General features: G+C 38.2%; 2 long non-coding RNA genes across 2 annotated transcripts in view; one reads left to right on the top strand and one right to left on the bottom strand.

Annotated features, from left to right (window-relative positions):
- Nucleotides 1–1,003: 1,003 nt before the first annotated feature.
- LOC119151128 overlaps nucleotides 1,004–19,339 on the bottom strand; it is a 55,608-nt gene continuing 37,272 nt past the window's right edge. Inside the window, exons 2-3 of the long non-coding RNA XR_005105316.1 lie at nucleotides 2,978–3,264; nucleotides 1,004–1,299 (exon numbers count right to left, since the gene is read on the bottom strand). This is a non-coding gene — a long non-coding RNA (uncharacterized LOC119151128). The remainder of the gene's footprint in view (nucleotides 1,300–2,977; nucleotides 3,265–19,339) is intronic.
- On the top strand, nucleotides 5,325–17,630 carry LOC119151127. Its single transcript, XR_005105315.1, has 2 exons — nucleotides 5,325–9,775; nucleotides 16,093–17,630. It is a non-coding gene; the product is annotated as an uncharacterized LOC119151127 (long non-coding RNA).

Below are 19,339 nucleotides of genomic sequence, written 5' to 3'. Positions count from 1 at the left end.
ATTAGATACTGGGTGATAATCTTATTTCTCTCTGAGTACCTGAACAGCTGATCTGTTTCTGCATGTATATCTATAGGTCTCACTGCATGAGAGGCAAAGCGGGTAACCCGAAAATGACTATAATCACGTCATAATAAATACTTTAAGAATCTTGTGTGCATCACCACGATCAAGGGGAGGATCCTATTCCTTTCAGTGGAGTTGGCTCAGGCTTAAAGTAGCCTTTGTTTTTTTGGGTAGCAAATCAATAGTTTTAAAAATTCTTCTTTCACATATAGATATTCTTACATCCTAACTCAAAAAACACTAACGCAAGCTGTAACATCTCATTTAGTAATAACAATAGGGATTTCTAATGTGGATTTCTAGATTTGGGGTAAATTCCATCGGAGTGAACATGCTTCCAGCTTTTGTTATAGCCTTATGCTATTTTTTGCCAGTGCCCTAATAAATTTTTGTGTGTCCTTCACAGTCTTAATAATTTTAATTTAAATATCTATGTTGTTCCCACAGAAATGATGAAGTGTCATATTAGGCCACTTTAGATCCCACACTATTCTGTAACACCAGATCCACAACCCTTAATACTTTAGTTAATTTAATATTTACACATTACTGCAAGAAATCTCCCCAAATGCTAAAGCAATAGTAACAGCAAAACTCTAATCAGTAGCAGACAAATCAGATGCTGAGGTCAGGTGTTGTAAGCACACTATTGTAAGTACTCTCTGACTAGGGAGACAGAAACTGCCTGGGTGATATGAAGGGCAAGTGGAAAGAAATCAATAATCAGTTCCTCTACCCTGTCATAACCAACCAGTTGGCTATAAATCAGAAGCTAACTAGACCCTCCAAAAAAGTTACTTTAAAAAGAGCTTGAAGATTTTTTTTTCGTACCGTTACTCTCGTTACCTAGAAATTAGGTATTTGAGGTGTACATGTTCTTCCAGAATATTCCAGCATTAGCTATCCTTTTAGTTATACTGTACCCAATCTCTTTCATCATCCAACCCCTGACTGCAGATATCAGGAGTCATGAGGAAAAAAAAAAAAGATGGCTCATACTATAACACCTTCATTTACTGCATCTAATAAGTATCATTACTGCAGCACCAAATAGGGGATATGAAAATGAGATTAAAAAGCACCCTTTAAAATTTAAGGACACTAAATTAACCCTGAAGATTTGCAAAAGGTGAATTTCCATATTATTATGGTACTCTGTGAGTTGTCAGTAGTCCTAGCAATCGGAATACTTACATAATTGCCTGGGAAATAAATGTCTCTTTTCTAATTTTCCTGCAAAATTAAAGGAAGAAATAATCAAAGATCATTAGAAAATTAAAACAAAATAGCAGTATTAATTTTAAAATGTGACACAGTGAAAGGTGCTCTGCTTTTATTGTGTAAATTGTAGAAGCAACATACAATGGTTTGACATTTTAAAATAAATATTTTCAAAGAAAAATGCTAAAAATACCTCTTTTCTATATTTACATGTCCGATTCAACCATAGATAACCACTAAAACATAAATTCCGATTGCAATCCAGTTACAATGCACACCAAGCACAAAAGCCTTCTAATGATCTTTGATTAGTTCTTTATTAAATTCATCAAGGGAGCAAAGAAAATTTAATAATCTTCACCATTTGTCATCTTTCTGATTACAGTTTTGATTAGAACTTTCAGCTTTTATTTTCATCTTTTCTAGTCATCGCTATTACTGTGATAGTGCTTCTTTTCTCTAGTTTAAGAACGAGATAGGGCAAATGAAACAAATTTGTAATTCTGGATGTGTATTTAACTAGGTGTGCTCATGCCCTGAAAAAGGCTAGCTAAAAATATGAGATCTTAAAAATGCAAAATAGCCTTTAATGGAATGTCTTCATATTCACACCAGAAAAATTTTCAGAGTTCCAGGTAAATAACATCTTGCTTAACTAATCAGATACCTTAAAAATACCTTACACACAGATTTCTGTACAAGAAAAAGAAAGTCCAATATTTGAATAGGAATTTTCAGTTTTTAGAAACATTCATAAATTTATTCTACTATTTTAGTGTTCAGTGTTACCGTTCACTTCTTCAATACAAACAATTAAAAAGGTGTTTTACCTGTGCGTTACTGATAACCTTATCATGAAAAACTGGAAAGAAACAAATCATAAGAACCTAAATAGCTAAAACAATTTTCACAATACCATACACTGTGTGAGTCAAAAATGTGGGCATTTCAGTCCCTGTTACAAATGTCTAATTATTGATAGTCCCAGTGCAAAGCCTGCCCTGTCATCACGTTGTGTGAGGCAGACCCTGGTGCACGGGGAATAGTTGAGGGAGTTGCTTTCTTATTTGCAAAGATTGCTGCAAAAAACCCGCAGTGGCAAATGCTCTTTTCATCAGCATGCAAAAGACACGTTAAACAGTCAAAATCCTGAAAAAGTCCCCAACCAAGGGGTGAAATTGGGAAGCCTTTCTTTAGCAGGTGGACATCCCAAGCACTGGGCTGAAGAACTGTCCTTTCTCTCTGTTCTTCCCTCCCCAGCCCAGGGAACCTTTAGAACTTTCTACAGAACTGAATGTCTCAGAAGAAGCAAAAAGCTTGTGCTGTGCCCCATTGCTTGTATGGACTGATACCTCTGCAGGTCAGAAACCTGCGCTCGAATCCCCTTAGACAGAGGACAGACCTGAGTCCAGGCTGTGGCTTGTGACGCCTACATGTAGCAGGCTTTTCCTGATAATTATGGGAAATAAGGGAGGGAAAAGGACACCAGCCTTGTTCCAAGGTTATGGCACACAGAGCCTGTGTGGTTGTGTAGACTTTAACATAAAGCATGGCATAGATTCAGAATTTGACACCAGGGGATGTTGGAGCCGTAGCTCCTTGGATGCGTGGTAGAGAAAAAAAATCTTTGCTCGTACTGCAAAATCTTGGTTACTACTGCAAAACAGAAATTCAGCAACACCTCTCTTACCCAGACCAAGGTAAAGCTGAAATCGTTACAGAGGAATATCTTGAGTCCCCAGGGTTCACAAATACACAGCACGACCTCTCTCAGCCAGGACACCTTCTCCTGGCTCTTTTTGGTCACCACAAGACTGTTCCTTCACCCCTGTAGTACCACTGTAGTACTCATAGCTTAGGGAAGGTGTCTTCATTACTTGGTGCATCGCTCGGAACAACGTGCTTCAGAACTGCCTCAGGACCACAATCTTAAAGATCACCAGGAACAGAAATGGGGCACCAGTCACCTTGAAAGTGCTGTTAATACAAACAAATGCAATAATTTATTTATGAACTCCAAAATAGACAGCGCAAAGGGCTGTAAAAGTGCAGGGGTTCGCGAGGAAGTTAGAAATGCACTTACTCCACTTCTTCCATCCCCATTACCCCACCAAAAAGATACGTCTCTCACTCTAACTGGCTGGTAAGTGGCACGGACCAACTTAACCACTCTGGTCCAAGGACACATTCCTTATCATCACACTGCATATTTAAGAAAAGGCCCTATCTGCAAGAGGGACATCTTTTATAGCTACACCTTTGAATTGTGCTTGGGGAGTTCTTCAGAATTTAGATCTCCCCTTTCTCCACTTGTTCCCTCCACATACTCTACAGGCAGTTGCAAAATTGTCACCCAAACTGCTCTCTGACTGACTATTGTCCCTTTGGAAGGTGAGGTAAAAACGCCTTCTGTGCTTGGCAAGAATGTTAGAAAAACAATAAATAGCCCACATATATGATTTATATGGTTTTATCAGTTCTGTACGATATAGGGATTTCAACCTTTCTGATTGTTACTAACGTACATTTTTCTCTCTGAGATGCTACTTTTTCCCCCCTGGTTTTATCTCCTCTAAATTATTAACCTAACAGCTTCTCAGTACAAACCAGCCTTGCCCGAAAAAACAATTTGTATTTATACATATGTGAACTCCTGGACTTATAAAAAATATAGGTTCATCTTTTTCTTTGGGGTGTGTATGTGTGTCCCTGCCCCATGTTTCAGGCTGGTTTTTAACATTATGTTGTTATAGGAGCTGCTCTACAAAAACAAAATACTTGTGATGTTTATAATTTGCCTTATTGCAATTCCACTGAATGTTAAGTTCTGTATTTTTCAAATCTTTGCATAGATGAGCACTTTCCCTAACTGATTGGAGCCCTTTTTCTTCCTCACAGGCTGTCTACAATCTCTTAAACAGTCCAAACAATTATGCGATGTTGCAAATGCAAGACATTATATTGGAGCTTTCCCTTGTGCGTAGTGATGTATTTGTCATGTGGCCCCAGAGGCAGCAGTCACTCGTTTCTGTCATGTTTGGCTTAGCAGCAGCAAGGGGAAAAAGGAGGAGAAGGAATAGAAACAACATCTAACATTGTTGTTTACAGTAAAATCAGTATGTATCCTCACTGCAGAAGATTCATGATGTGACGTTGTCACCAAGATATTAAAGGCTGCATTTCTGAGATAAAACTTTTCAGTCAGCACAAAAAAAAATCATCTTTAGCACAGAGAACTTGCAGAGAGCCAGAAATGGTAAAATCTGCAGAGGAGCTGATAGCATCATTGAGAAGTCAAAGTTTTACACCTCCTAACTGCTCTTTATTAGAAAATGATTTATTCAGTATAAAATAGGTTTTCAAAATGATGATGGGATTAATCAACTTGTTAGCAGGGAAAGTATTGAAATAACTTCACGGTTGGCATAGCTAGTTGTCGGATCAGCTCTCCCTTTCATAGGCACTTGTTATAACAGGCAGGGGGCTAACCCTCTCAGACATGGAGCTAATCAGTCCTTGAAAGTCACTTCATCCAGTGGAGTGGAATAATGTACTCCAGCATCGTTTGTCCACCTCTACCATTTGGAGCGATGTTATTTAGATTGTCCATTTTCGCCTCATCAGCTTCCATTTCAAAGGATTATATTTTTTTTGATGGTATAGTTTATCAGAATGCCGGGTTAAATACATTGTCTCATACTGTCCGCTTTATAGCCGGCATTCTTAAGACCAGTCTGTGAATATATAGTAAGATAAAGCAAAAGCAGCTGCAAAGGTGGAAAGGCTATTCTTTAAGCCTGATTAAGTTCTCACAAAAAAAAAAAAAGAAAAAAAAAAAGACTGGACAAGAAGTAAGATCACGATTAATGACCAAGAACAATATTTCCAGCAAAGAGTTAACTTAATCAACCTGCTGAACTGCAGGGTCCATTTACAACTGCTGCGCAGATGCCAGCAGCTTTCTGGGCACACGTGCCTGCCCACCCTGCACAAACAGATGTTCTTTGTCTCATTTTGCAATATTTGTTGCTGCCCTCCCCACCACGACTGGCCGCTTTCCCCGCCTGCAAGAATCGGTTCTTTTCCCGAGTCTGGGCTGAGCCTAATTGAACATGAATAGATTCCCTGGCCCCAAATGCGATTGCTGAACTTGGAGAAGACAAAAGCTGACGGCAAGGAGAACACAATAAACTTTTCTTCACTACTGGCTTTTCCACGCTGTCACTCAGCAATATCAGCAAATAAAATTATCGCAAGGAAAGGCGTTTTATAAACGAGGTACCTCTTTCTCCTAGCCCTTGGGTATTCCCCAGGTTTCTATTCCTTGTATAACTTAGCGAGTCTTATTTGGGCTTTGGGACTAGGTGTTGCTGAGACCTTTAAAGTAGCTTCACAATTTCAGCATTGCTCAGTCAAAAATACCGGCTTTCTTCTAACAGTCTATCAGAGTTTTCACCAATATATTGGATCTAGTGAACCATGTATTAACAAGAACAAGTGCAAGTTGTCTCTAGCAAATTGTTCTTTTAGCTGAACTTTTCTAAATGTTTCACTACTCAATTAACCATGATTTAAATTAATCAGAAAATCTAGGAAATGAATAAAAGTAGGACTAAACAATGTTGACAATTTGATTATGTTATACACAGAATTCATCTATTCACTGAAATCCTCTTAGTCTGATAACTTCACTCTTTGATTACAATTATTTAATTTATGTGGTGAATGTGTTTTACTCTTGTTCTAATACTGGGTGTTATTTTAGACAATTATTTTCTCCTGTCTGGAGAAGGCTGGTATCAACAAGGGAACAGACATCTTTTGAAATTTATTCATCCAAATGCATTAATAAAATGAGCACCCAGGTGTATTCCTCTCTGTAATGCAGTAAGAGTGTGCAAGGGGCTACTTTCATACATTTTTCTCCCAGCCGTGGGCACATCCTTTGTGTCTGTGCAGCTATGATGTGTCTGCTCGATGGCCACCAGTGTCTCTGGATTGCTCCCTGTCTCTTCCAGTGATTCTGGTGATGTACAACAGATCATGAAAATAGATTTTATTTTGCATAAATGACTGTCATTTAAGCATTTAGCACAAAAAATGGTGTGTGGGTTTAAAAGAGAACATCATCTTCCTTGAGCTGGGAAGAGAGTGGGTCTTTCCGTCAGGCAGATGGGAATATCGATGCCAGCAGGATGTTTTCAAGGGGGTGGCTGTTTGCACTGCTTGCGCCATAGGGTAAAAAAATCTTCTTGCTCAATTAGCTTTATCTTTTGTCAATGTCACTGCTCTTGTTTGTAAACACAGTGCGTAATATGCTCATTTCCTGACCAAACAGTTGAAACACAAAGCAATTTCTTCTCTTTTGATTAAAGAAGGGTTTCTTCTTTATCTCAAAAATTTTGTCTTGCATTAAAACAAAGAGTGCTTTACTTAAAGAAAATAAATAATATTTTAAAAATCCTCCTCCCCCCCAACATTTCCAGTAAAAGCAGAAACTTTCCACAGACTTTTTATAACTGAAACTAATTCATTTAGTTCCATGATGTTCATCACAGCGCACATAACACGTTCTCAACAGCAGCTACACCACAAGGTCTGATAGAGCTTCCTACAGGGTTTGTTCTTCTCCCTCAGCCAGGTGAGCATCGGCAAAAGTCATTACACTAAAGCAAAGAACAAATGGAGATGGGAGAGAAAGAAAGGTAACCACCCCAGGTCACATTTTTTGCTTCCCCTCCAGGAATGGTTCCTGCTACCATTGGTTTGAATAGAGAAATAAGTTGTATTTCTTCCTAACCTTCCCCATCTAGTTACAAATGATGTTACTTGAAAGGGTAACTCAAGTCTTTTGCACTATAATGAGAGTAATAATGAATAATGGTACTTAGGTGTAGTAAATTAGGTCCTTGCATGCTTGTTACCCAGATGCTTATTTTGTTGAATTTCATAATAAATCAGAAATAATCTACGTGGAACAGGATGCAAAATTAACTTAAGTAAAAGATTAACTGCAGTGTTCAGCAGAACCTATTGGGTAATCATCAGCTTAATTAAACATACCTTAATAAATCAGAGGTATGAAAATACAGTAAATTCATTTAAATAGTTATCTCAGAGTCTTCACACCACAAATTGCAATGATGGAAAAGACAGATAGCTGGAGATAATGAAATGTGTTGCTCTCAAATGTGCCACGTGGTCACAGCTTTATTTAGATACAGTTAATGTCCTCTGTTTATGCTTTTGTTATGATCTTGCCAGATTTTCTTTTTGTGTCATGACTCTTGACTGCTACTGTTCTTTGTTATTATATGTATTTCTTCCCCATGAGTAATCCTGCTAAAATTGTTAGTACTTCTGCATACAAGTCTGTAAGCAACTCTTCAACTGAATCACCTTTTTTACACTTATATGATAGAACAAATTGATGCTTAATTGTTTTATGGGAATAATTGGTGCTTCAAAGAAGAGCAAGGGACCTTTCTGCAACTCTCCTGTAAACCTTGTTTAAAAGCATTTTAAATTCAGTATCTTGACAATTTCTGCCTGAATATACCAGAAGAGATGTTACTCAATAAAAGTCAGTGGAAGTTGTTAACTGAAGTAAATCCTGAGATTAGCTGAAAACAAAATTGAATGCATTATGTATAACTTACAGTAATAGTCCAAATCAACTTAACATTGTTTATGGGAAAGCATAGTTATCTTTTTCTAAATCCATATAGGCATCCTGAAACTTTGCTCTTGCAGGAAGAACACACGCCAGGGCACAGTGACTGTGCTGTGCTTCAGCTCTTTTCTACAATGCTTGCGGTATCCCAGGTGGACAGACACTATTCCCTTGCTGTCTTTGCTCACAACTGTCAAAGCTCTCCAGCGTCCTTTCCTACGACTCCCCACAATAAGTTTAAGAGCACTGTATTTCAAATCCTAGGACCATTATAGGTAGCTACATGTCACGTCACCTACTGAGATCCATGCTTAGCGCTGAAGCTGGGGAAATCTGGCTGTTAAAATTTCTCTGCTGTCTAACATTACAGTGCAAGTGGAGCAATGTTTCTGAAAGACCAGTTCAGTACATTAGCTCTCAAAGATGAAAAAATACACTTTCATCATTGAAATTATTCACTTAAAGCAGCACTTCAGCAGAACATTGTCCACACTGACCTTGCAATTATAGCGCATCTAGTATGTACTGATTTACATACCGTATGCTTTCCCACCTGTAATTGAGGCTATTAACCAGAATGCAGAGGCTGGGCTCCACCCTCTGTATCTACCAGATTACACAGAAGGTGTAAACTCAACAGAACACGTCTGGGATGCTGCAGCTGAAGTTACACTGTCAGGGCTCCTCGCCAGCGAGACTAACGCTCCTCCTGCCTGCAAGGTGCAGCTCAGCATCTTTTGTTCAGTAGAGATGCTGCCATGCCCAGTGTAAACCAAAACCACTGCTTAGCAGAAATCATCCTGGGATAAACTAATGTGAAAAAGGAGAGAAACTGTGATGACATAATTCTTATTTCTGGAATTAGATTAGAACTAGAATTTTAGATTATAATTTTTTTCCCAATAATTTTAATACCACTCTTTGACTTACTCTTTAGAAGAGATGGTATTTCTCTGACTGAACGAGTAACTTATAAAAATGCTGAATTTTAAATAACTATATCCATTTCAGATTTAAATAATCACTTGCCCACAAACTTTTCATGGTTTGGGAATTAATGTGTCAGGTTTGTCTGGCTACTAAAAATACCAACAAATCAAAGTCACCACTTTCGTTCATACAAAAATATCTTTTAATTTTTTTTTTTATAGTACTTTGTGTTTTGTACACTGTTTGGCTCTGGTTATTAACATACTGTTTGCTAAGAATGCTGATGATCTAATTTAATTCTGAAAACGTGGAAAATGTCTGAATTGGAAATGTTCCTGGAGACCCAGGGGGACAAGTAATAAAAGTAAAGCCATCTCAAGTTCCTAATCTGGGATAGTATTTTACATTGTTCTTGCCATATAAAGTAATTACAGAATCAACTATTAGAACATGCTGAATTAGAGTCTAGATGCCACCAAAAATCACTGTCATGAAGGACGGGATAGGACATTTGCATCTGAAAGGATTGTGAACAGTATCTATAAAGAATTGTGAAATTACTACCATATTTATTATTATAATTTTGTATCATCACAGTCTCATTTCAGCATGACCTGTAAGAATAGATTAAATTAATGTCATTTTCTCTTCTTGTTAACATCTTTATCACAAGAGCAAGCTGTCACAATTTTAGTGTCTAAAATAGTCTGTGAATTACAGAGGGCAGGAGCTGGACCTTTTCCCCATTCTGTGCCTTGGTTGGCTCACCTCTCCCAGTTCACTCTTCCTTCCCTACCACACGGGGTGACAATCAGCATAAAAGCTCTTTGTATCCTGCTCTCCGGTAAAAAAAAGAAGGCAGCCTTCACTGTTTTAAACCTCAAGGTGAGTTAAAAACATAGGAAACCAGAGCTGCATGAAAAGAGGATGGAGGAAGAGGAGGTTTGAATGGAGGCAAGGATGAGAAAGGATCGTTCAAGGAAATTCAAACAAGTATATACATGTTTTCATGCACATACATACACATGGTTAGAATACACACTGTCAAAATAATTGCTTTTATACCTGCAACCACTCAGTCCTCCCAGATGATCTGATGATAAAAGGAAGATCTGTCTCCAGGACTTCACTGGCAGTTTTCAGTAACAAGTATTTTGGACTTTAAAAAGACTGAGACTGTCACATGAAAATAATTTGGCCCTTGGAAATGTTGTCTTTTTATATATATGGACTATGAAGAAATAGAGGCTGTGGTTGGTAAGTTTTGTCTTTTTTTTTTTTTTTTTTCCTTCCAACTCCCTTTTTCCTTTTTCTTCACCAATTTCAAATAAAAAGACAGGAAAGGAAAGAGCAAAACATCACCAAGTAATTTTCCAAGCAAAGTTTTGGGACATTTTCTTGAGCATTGTTTTTTAAAAAAGCAAAAATCTTTCGTTTGGAGGCCTGTTGAACAAAGGTTTCAGGACTTTGAAACTAGTCAGTCATTCTTTCCTCAAACATTTTGTTAGCTTGGGTTTAAGGTACTGCTCAATAAGTGAATATTCTGTGACATGTTGCTGTTCCCGATTCAACATTATTAATTACTGACTGAGGTGCTACAGTCCACCTGTACCTATAGAAATGAGGTATATACAATCCCAGCTACGAGTTACATGAGGTGTAACTACCGTTTCTTAGGAAAGTAGGAAGTAGCTGAAGGAAGTAAAACAAAAGGGTTCGGAGATCAGGTAAAAGAATGCTGCAGCCTCGCCCTACTGAGTTATGAATAAATGTTATATCTCTTTAAAGGTCTCTCAGATCAGATCGTTTGCTGGGTATTTTAAAAAAGCCTATTGATAAACACAGATGGTAGCTATGTACTGTTCTCTGAATAACCTCAACTCACTTTTGTACCTTTTAGCAGGGGGGGAAATATTTTTAGTTTGGAGGTGCTTTTAATAACTTAGACTCTTAACTTGTCATGCTATTTACACCAGACACAAACATTTTCCTTCAGAGTGAAAGATTAATTTGTGATGCTTTCAGGCTCCTGGTGTGAAGATGCAGTGTGACCTCTTTCCTCCATCCCCCAGTACCCATGGGGCAAACGGGACCTCCCGTCATGGAGGAAAGCCTCACTTTCTTTCAAACTAAATGTTAGCCAGCATGAGGGACTGGATGTGCAGGTATTTCACTAAATATCCCAGCTCTAAATTCACTCTACAAACCCCTGGGAAGGTCTGTAATGGCTCTATGCCGTATGATCTTGTAAATGTACTGTTGCACCACTGAACAAATATCAGTACTGCTGCTGTTGTGCTACCATTATCTCCTTACAGGATGTGATATAAACATCCAGAGCCATAAAAACAGCATTTGGAACAATGATTTCCCAGTTAAAGCTGGCTGTTCTGGACGTTTAGATAGAATAGAGGTAATGTCCTCTCTCTTCCCTCCAGCCTGCTGAGCTCTGTCCTCTGGTGCCCTGGAGGGCATGTTCCTTTGGCCTCAGCAAAAGGGCAATGTGTTCAGCTGAATCCCAGACAAGCAAAGGGATGTAACAGGTTTTCCAGAGAAAACTATAATTGCAGCACTGTTTGAAAAAGGCACAATATATATATATATTCCATGGAAAATACCGTCAAAGAAAAAACACCCCAACTGGTACCCCAGGGAGCACTCCATTTGACCCCACCAAATACCTGTGCATGGACATAATTTTGTTGAAAGCCTTGGCCAGGGTGCTTCTGCCCACAGACAGCTGTGCTGAAATGCTCACAGACCTGGGGGATGCACAGGAGAAGTAGCAGTGTGAGCTACACCATGCTCTTTAAATCTGCTCCACGTGCAAGGCTTTTGGAAGACACCATGTCTACCCCCTTTAGTTCTACTCTGCTCGATAATCAGCAGTAAGGTGAAACTAACAGCGTAAAGAAGCAGACAAATTGTTCTACCTGCTAATCAACGGATTTGGGGGGTTTTGTGCCTTCTTCACCTCAAGATGGTTTTCAGTGCTGGCAATCCAGAGGCTCTGCCTGCCTGACCACCCACCAGACCCTTCCCTAACCTCTATCTGCCAAGCTACCTGGCTTAAAAACAACACCGCAACCTTCTAGCAAGCCAGCAGCTGACCAACAAAGCTGACAGAACTGGGGGTGCAGTGAAGAATTAGTTTTGGGCAACCTGCTGTTCCAGCTCAGCAGCAAATAAAGCAGTTTGCAGCATTATTTACATGCATAATTCACGAGGGTGCTTCTTATAGAAGAATAAAAGCAAACCTTTGTGGGAGTTCCAAAACAATCTACCTTCTCTTTGATACGCTGAATACAGCTTATTTGTGTTGGGGTTTTTTTTGGTCTAAGACTGTCCAAAGGGTGTAACTGCATACTAGTTTCCAGAAGGATTAGGAAAATAAGGCATAATTTGATGGAGGTCATGTTGTCAAATGGCGGCTTTTCAACATTGTAGATTTATATACTAATAATTCCAGTTTCCATTGTATGTAAAGGATGATTACTTATTTAATGAAGAGACTTCACTGGAACAGAGTTTTGTCACAAGATAATGGTCTCATGCTGTTAACTAAATGGGAAAGCATTTACTGTAAAATATATACACTCTAATTTATGAGATTAGCTTGTACAAAGGGAAGATCCAGCAATGGGATGTGGGCAAACATAAGAAACCGTATTATGAGAAAAAGAATACTCTCTGTCTATAATGACAAAAATAGTAACATACACAAAAAGACTAACTTTGCTGTATCTTTATCCTCACAATACATGGACATGTCAAAAGCTGGTTATACCAGTGCAAGTTATATGCAACTGTGGGGAAAAAGAAATCACTTAATTGTGACAGCACTGCAGAATTCAACCCTTCTGCCATTAGAGACTGGGTAAATAAAACAAAAGGGCTTTTTCTATCAGTTTCTATGCCTCTTGGTTTAGGCACTCTCCACCCCTAAGTACACGTTATGTTCTGCATTCAGCACGTGTTCAAGGACTGCTCCTAACTCCTCTTTAAGTTCCTCTATTTCTATTACCAATACAAGTTAATTTGCATATAGGAGCTTCCTAATATTCCTGAATGTGGTGTTAATATACAGCTGTAAACCCAAAGTGTTAATCAAGACTAGCGAGACAAAAGATCTCCCGGAGGGGAAATGGTCAGTTACATAATCAGAATACATTAAAATCTAGTAGACTGCATGTTTTTAATAAAAAAGAGCAAAATGAAGAGCTGAATTTATAGCCAGCAGACAAAGCTGCCTTAAAAATAAGCCTGTGAATGCTTCCTGCAAGGTCAGATCAAGGGTGATGAAATGAGAATTGACCAAACACGAGAGCAATTCCCAGCTAAATAAAAAGCCAGATATTCTTTTCTTCACTGACAACAGAAAATGAACATAGAGACAAGAAGGGTTGATCACTGATGCCAAAAATGTACTTTCCATTCTCCGAGCTTTCTAAAGTCTCTTCTTTTATCCATTTTCTATTTTTCATCATATTGCCATTCTCCCTTTTTTGTCAATGACCTTTCTTCAGTCCAACTCGGCTTCTGTCTAATGACCTGAAGAGGCCTTCTTCACAGGCTGGAAAGCTTTAGATTTAAGATCCCCCTCCTTCATTAGAGTGAAAAGTGAACAGCCTCTATGTGCTGGGTGTTAATGAATGTGAAGAAAGATTTTTTTTGTATGTGTTTTACACATTATGTTCTTGACTCCTTGAGGTGCTACAATAAATTGCTGCGCTTCATTTACAAGGAGTGATAACAGAAGCAAAATGAGGATCTGGCAGCAAATTACTTCTCAGTTCACCCTGGGTCAGGCTGCTGGGGCTAATGAGAAGAGGTGCTCTAATTTTAAACTCCTCCTCGACCAAGCTATTCTTGCATTAATGTTCACTGCTATAAATTGTAAAGTCAAATGAAGGAGCACTGTTGAAAATTAACCAGTATTTTTATCCTTTGAGTACCCAATAGAACATATTTTGGCTTCTCAGCCTGGTGGCTATCAAAGGCAGCACAGCTACACCAGCCGCGCCTGCCTCACCACGGCGGGATGCTCCCCGCACGCACTGCTGCTTCTGCCTTTTCTTTACACGAGAGGGGGAAATGGTAGGGGGTTCCACCCAGGTTATAATTTAACCCAAAGAGGAAGGTATTTAAACCCAGCCTTATTTTGTGTCCTTTGAACAGGACACTGCGCACACACATTAAAAGTTGTGCAGAATGACTCCGGCCATTTAATGCTGCCACGTGTTTAATGAATTGTAATTGTGCACACGGAAAGACCCTGTAAATCACTGACCCATTTAAGTCTATGAGCACTTTGTTGCTATAAACCCAAAGCAGGATTTGAGTAATTAATGAGAAACTAATGCAGCACCTGCTTCTCTCATGAAATATCTTCCTAAGGCTGTATTTTGCCAATTTAACAAAATCAAATTCAATACAAATAAAAGAAAAAAAAAAAGAAACAAACAAATAAAACCCCAAAACAAAAGCATAGCCCAGGGGTTCATACAAGGCGAGTTATGCACCTTTGAAGAACAAGGTTCCAGATTCTCATCGCTCTATTTTTTACTGATAACTTGGCATGGACTGCAACGATGTTAATATATTTAAAACATATATCAATGACATAGCATTAATTTGTTGTGTGATGTGCCTGTCCTAGTACATTCTTCCATGAAATTGCTACATAACATACAAATTAACCACACTACCCTACTCTAATCATTGTAATCAGTTATGTTTTCATGTGTACATTACTAATATATAAGGTTGTTGTAGTTCTTGTGTGTGGTTTAATTGCTTGTTTTTGCATATCTTGTGTGATTGATGATGTTCTAGAAATCTTTTCCCCGAAAGGAGACTTTCTAAATTACTTTGTTTAGATGCTAATGATTGTATTTCATTAGTGGCCCTCTCATCCAGAATCATCTTTAAATGAATGAATATGCCATAATTAAAAATCTGAATTATGAATTACTTTGAAAGGAGACAACATTGTCCCGATTTCCCACTGCGACTCAGTGTTATTTCAATTATGTAAATATGTTTAATCATTCCCCTTTTGTTTTTCTAATTATTTAATATTAATGTTGCTTTACCCCTTTATTGCTACAAGAAGGGATATGGCATCTTAAATGAGAGTACTTAGACAAGTGATACACAGATGACTAGATTCAAGCAGACATTTACCAGAATGCATAACCCATTTCAAAAACAAACATGCTATTAACATTCATACTAATATAGCAACACTAGCAGTAATTGCACTTCATGCATGTTTTGTCTTTATAAACCTAATGTATTCACAATGTACAATCTCCAATCAATTTTCTTATCAAACTTAAAATCCATTTGTACAACTTTAAATTCTCTTGAAGTGCAGATTGTAAGTAATGAGATTTCTCTGCCCACAGGCTGCACTTTTTCAATAGTTTAAAAACCAGATATAAATTATAAAGCATCTGGACACAAGATCTTGTTTTCTCACTGGTACAGCCAGCTCTGTTTTATAGGACCAGCAGGCAAATTCTTTCCTGTGAGTCTGAGCAACATGAAAAAATTAATGCTCCTGAAAATTTATGCGGAATATGGCATTTTTACTGAAATTCACAAAATCAAAGGACTGTAAAATTAATATCTGCAAAATTATCAACATCATAAATCTACATAAGGAGTTACACATGCTATGTAACTGATAATGGGAAGTAATTATAAAATATTATACATCACAGAAATGCTACCTGAGTTTCTAATTAAATGTAATTATAGGCTAGAATGTAAAAATTTGGCAATCAATTTGAAACATCCTAATGCAGAATCCCTAGAAGTACAGTGTCTCACTCCCGAGTAAGAGTAATAACACAAGTTCAAAGCATTATTTAACTATCTTTGTTTGTAAAGAACCTGAAACACAACCATGGGAGACAAAGAAATGTGAGTTTTATTCCCATACACTTTAAAGATGACTGCGGTCCTGTTAAAAAGTGGGAACCTGTTAGTGGAAGCTAATGTATCTGTTTCAGTTGGCAGCAGCAGCCATAACATTTGTTTAATATAAAAAAACCCCAATAAACCTATATTTTTAATGATAGGTTTTACATTTTGTCATCCACTGGGGCCAAAAAGGACAATGAAATGTGCATGAGTATTATCAGTAAAAACATCCTGCCACTTCCAGTCTGATTTTATTACTCTCTGCTTTGCAGGTTTTGCGAAGACAATACTCCCACGTAACATTGCTGCTGTTCTAGCATCTGAATTTGACTTGGATAAATAAATAGAAATGAAAAAAATTTCCTAATAGCACATTTTTTTTGTGGTTTTTTTGGGTGGTTTTTGTTTTGTTTTTTTAATAAATCTTTTCACAGGCAAAAGGAGGGTGGTCACTTTCCTTGGACTTCTCTGTATTGATGCAGCCACAGTGGTGACCTTTATTCAGCACATCACTCTTGCCATTGGAATGAAGGTCCTGCCTGCAAGCCAATTTCTGCATTTTGTCAAACATACTCACATATCTGGCCGGTTCAGCAAGTTCTGTTATGGCATGGATTTTTGTGTAGATTTATTTTTTGCCAGTAACTTCTTTCACAGTCTTCTTTAGTGGTCCTGACATTTTCAATCAACAAATGATGAAAGGTAGCAGCTGCAATTTCCATTCTGTTGGGGGGTGTGTGTGTGTGTGTTGGTGTGTACATGTGTGAGACACTTAACTTCTAGAACTAATTTAGAAAAACTAGTGGAAGCAACCCGTTTGCATTTCTGCATATCAGTTTCAGTGAACTACCATTTCTACAGAGACCACATTTTTTGAGAGAAGATTCTTTCCAAAAAGTCAGAAGAGGAGAGAAAGGAGAAACAGAAACCCAAACTTTTACGGGCTGGTACATTAAAAATGTAGGAGGCAAACAGCAAGGAAGCTTAGCCTGGCAGCCTCCATTTTACATGCTACATTTTCACAAGGCAGTTTAATTACAAAAATTAGGAATGGTAATTGCTACATATAAATGTAAAGTGTCTCTCTTGGCCCAGCACAGGGGATAAACCCCCCCCAGCCAAATCCCAAACTATAATGCCACTCTCTGTTCTCAGGATTCTTAAGTATGCAAATAGTTTTCCCACTTAAGATCTCACAGACACAGATCTGGTCAAAGCAAATTACCCAAACAGTTTGCATTCATCAGAGAGGAAAAAGAGATGATAAGGCAGATAAAACCAATGAATGTAGATATTTTGAACAAAAGCCTGCCATTTTACAGAGCGGATTATCTTGTACTCTAATTCTCTAGTTATTTAGGTAGTAGAAACTTATTTTCATATTATAAGATAATGTGAGGTGAAATGGCAGATAAAACCTGGCTTCGCTGAAGTGAATGACAAGATTTTCATTGACAGCAATGGAGTAATTTTGTGCCGGTGTGTGTGTGTGTGATGCCGTGCATCATGTTTCCAGTGTTTTCTGTAAAAATGTTAGGCTTTTTAACAGAGTTCTTTAATGTTCAGTATTATTTGTACAGCCTATATTCAGCCTGGTCAATGGAATTAATAATCTTTAAAAAAAAAATAAAAAAATCAGGTAGAGTATCAGTTGTAATTCAATTTTCTCATATTCATTTTGTGAATAGAATTTCCCCTTTTTTTTTCATTTTAATTAAGATGGACATAATGCATGGAATTATCGTGTGGAAGTTACTCTGTAAAATGTTAAATATGACTGATCCTCTAATAAAATAAAAAAGTACATAAAATCTTACTCTTGGTATAAATGCTCATAACCTCATCACAGAGATGTCCCCAAAAGCATAATCTGTGATTTTATTACAGCCTTTTCCTTATCAAATCTCTCACTGCTCAACACGTAGGACTAAGCTTATGACAGAACCCAGAGCATCATTCAAAACTCAGGCAAACTCCAAGTGCCAAACTTAAAACCCGCAATTTTTACCCCTGCTCAGCGGCTGATACTGAGCGCTCCCTGTGTAACCAAGAACCCTGCTGAACGTCACGGGTCCTCTGTACATCTTGAACACCTGTGCTCTGCACAGCAGGGTGCCCAGCACCCACCTTCGTCCACCTGAGCTCAGGGAGTGGGAATGGTGGTGCCACGATGCTCTGGTCCAGGTGGTACAAACCACTGTCCGCCATGCGGTGGTAGTGGCCGTTTTTAGTAGCTCCATGAGTAACACCCTAAAATGAGAAGGATGACACAGCTGCCAGCTATCTGGGTGAGTCTAATCAAACTTTCCAACATCTCCTGAGTGAGGAAATATATTCAGATTATGAATAACAATGCAAATAATGAAATTATGAATAGGACAGGTTGTTACGAAAGTGAGGAAGATTAAACAGTAAGACTATGAAGTAATATGATTAACACAGTACCAGAAGCTGAAAAAGCAGGTAAATCAACGGCAGTTATTGTTCTAGCTATGCTTCAGCCTTGTGGGTTTATGCAGAGATTATCAGTGACCGATCTGAAGAAAACCCTGAAATTCCTTGTCCTCTCTGTAGCAGACATCAAAAATAACTGATCGTCATCCTCTTCATAACCGCCTGTGACACACTGAAAGAACTGTCTTGTTCCCTTTTCTGTTTCCCTTCATTTAGCATAAACTGATGCAGACACATCATGCTTTCCGAACAGTTTAGCAAATATGACTTCTTCATCATTGCTGTGGCCTCTCTGTCCCGTGACTTGCTTTGTTCTGGAAGCACCATGTCCAAAGCTGGACAAAGTACTCAGCAGGAGTAACTACCCCTCAGGTCCGTGACCTGATGCTCCCATTAACACCTCTCAGAACGGAGCCTGCTTCTTTTTCTGCAAGGATTCCTCCAAATCATTTCCAGTTCTACTGCCGTTTACAATTGTTCCCAAATGATCACGTCTGGGATCTCCTCTGATGCAATGGATAAAGATAGCCTGACTGTTACTTCTAAATGGATTTTTCTCAGACCAAAGTCTTAGGTTAACCACTAGGAAAAAAGGAGATACTTGTCATGTCTACTCATTCTAGAACAAACAAATCACTCCAGATCATAAGGAGTGACTGGCAGTGTCATTAGTAAAATGTATCACCCCTAGCAAAGCCCACCTTACATTAAACAGCATAAAAACTGGACTTCATCACAAAGTTCTTTTCACCTCAAACTGAAATAGGAACTTAACATTAGCAGGCATACAAGAGGTTTTAGTAGAACCAGTTATTAATTGCTTACAGCTTTTAAATCAGCTGCTGAGAATATTAAACCCATCAAAACAACAAAATCTTTAACCTGATTGAAACAAAAGATCTAATTTAACTTTACCTGCTTCCTCAGAGCAACTGCTTACACTACATCACAGAGATAGTTCTGGAGATGTTTTTGTAATAGCTGGAAGCACTTAAAGAACCAGCTTCAGCTTTATTTTAAAGAAAGGAGGCGGAGAAAACAATTAACCAAAGCCAATGGTTGGGG

The sequence above is a fragment of the Falco rusticolus genome, chromosome 7, assembly GCF_015220075.1.
Source record: "Falco rusticolus isolate bFalRus1 chromosome 7, bFalRus1.pri, whole genome shotgun sequence".
Lineage (NCBI taxonomy): Eukaryota > Metazoa > Chordata > Aves > Falconiformes > Falconidae > Falco > Falco rusticolus.
Note: the sequence above shows the minus strand (reverse complement) of the source record. Positions and strands in the feature narration are given on the sequence as shown.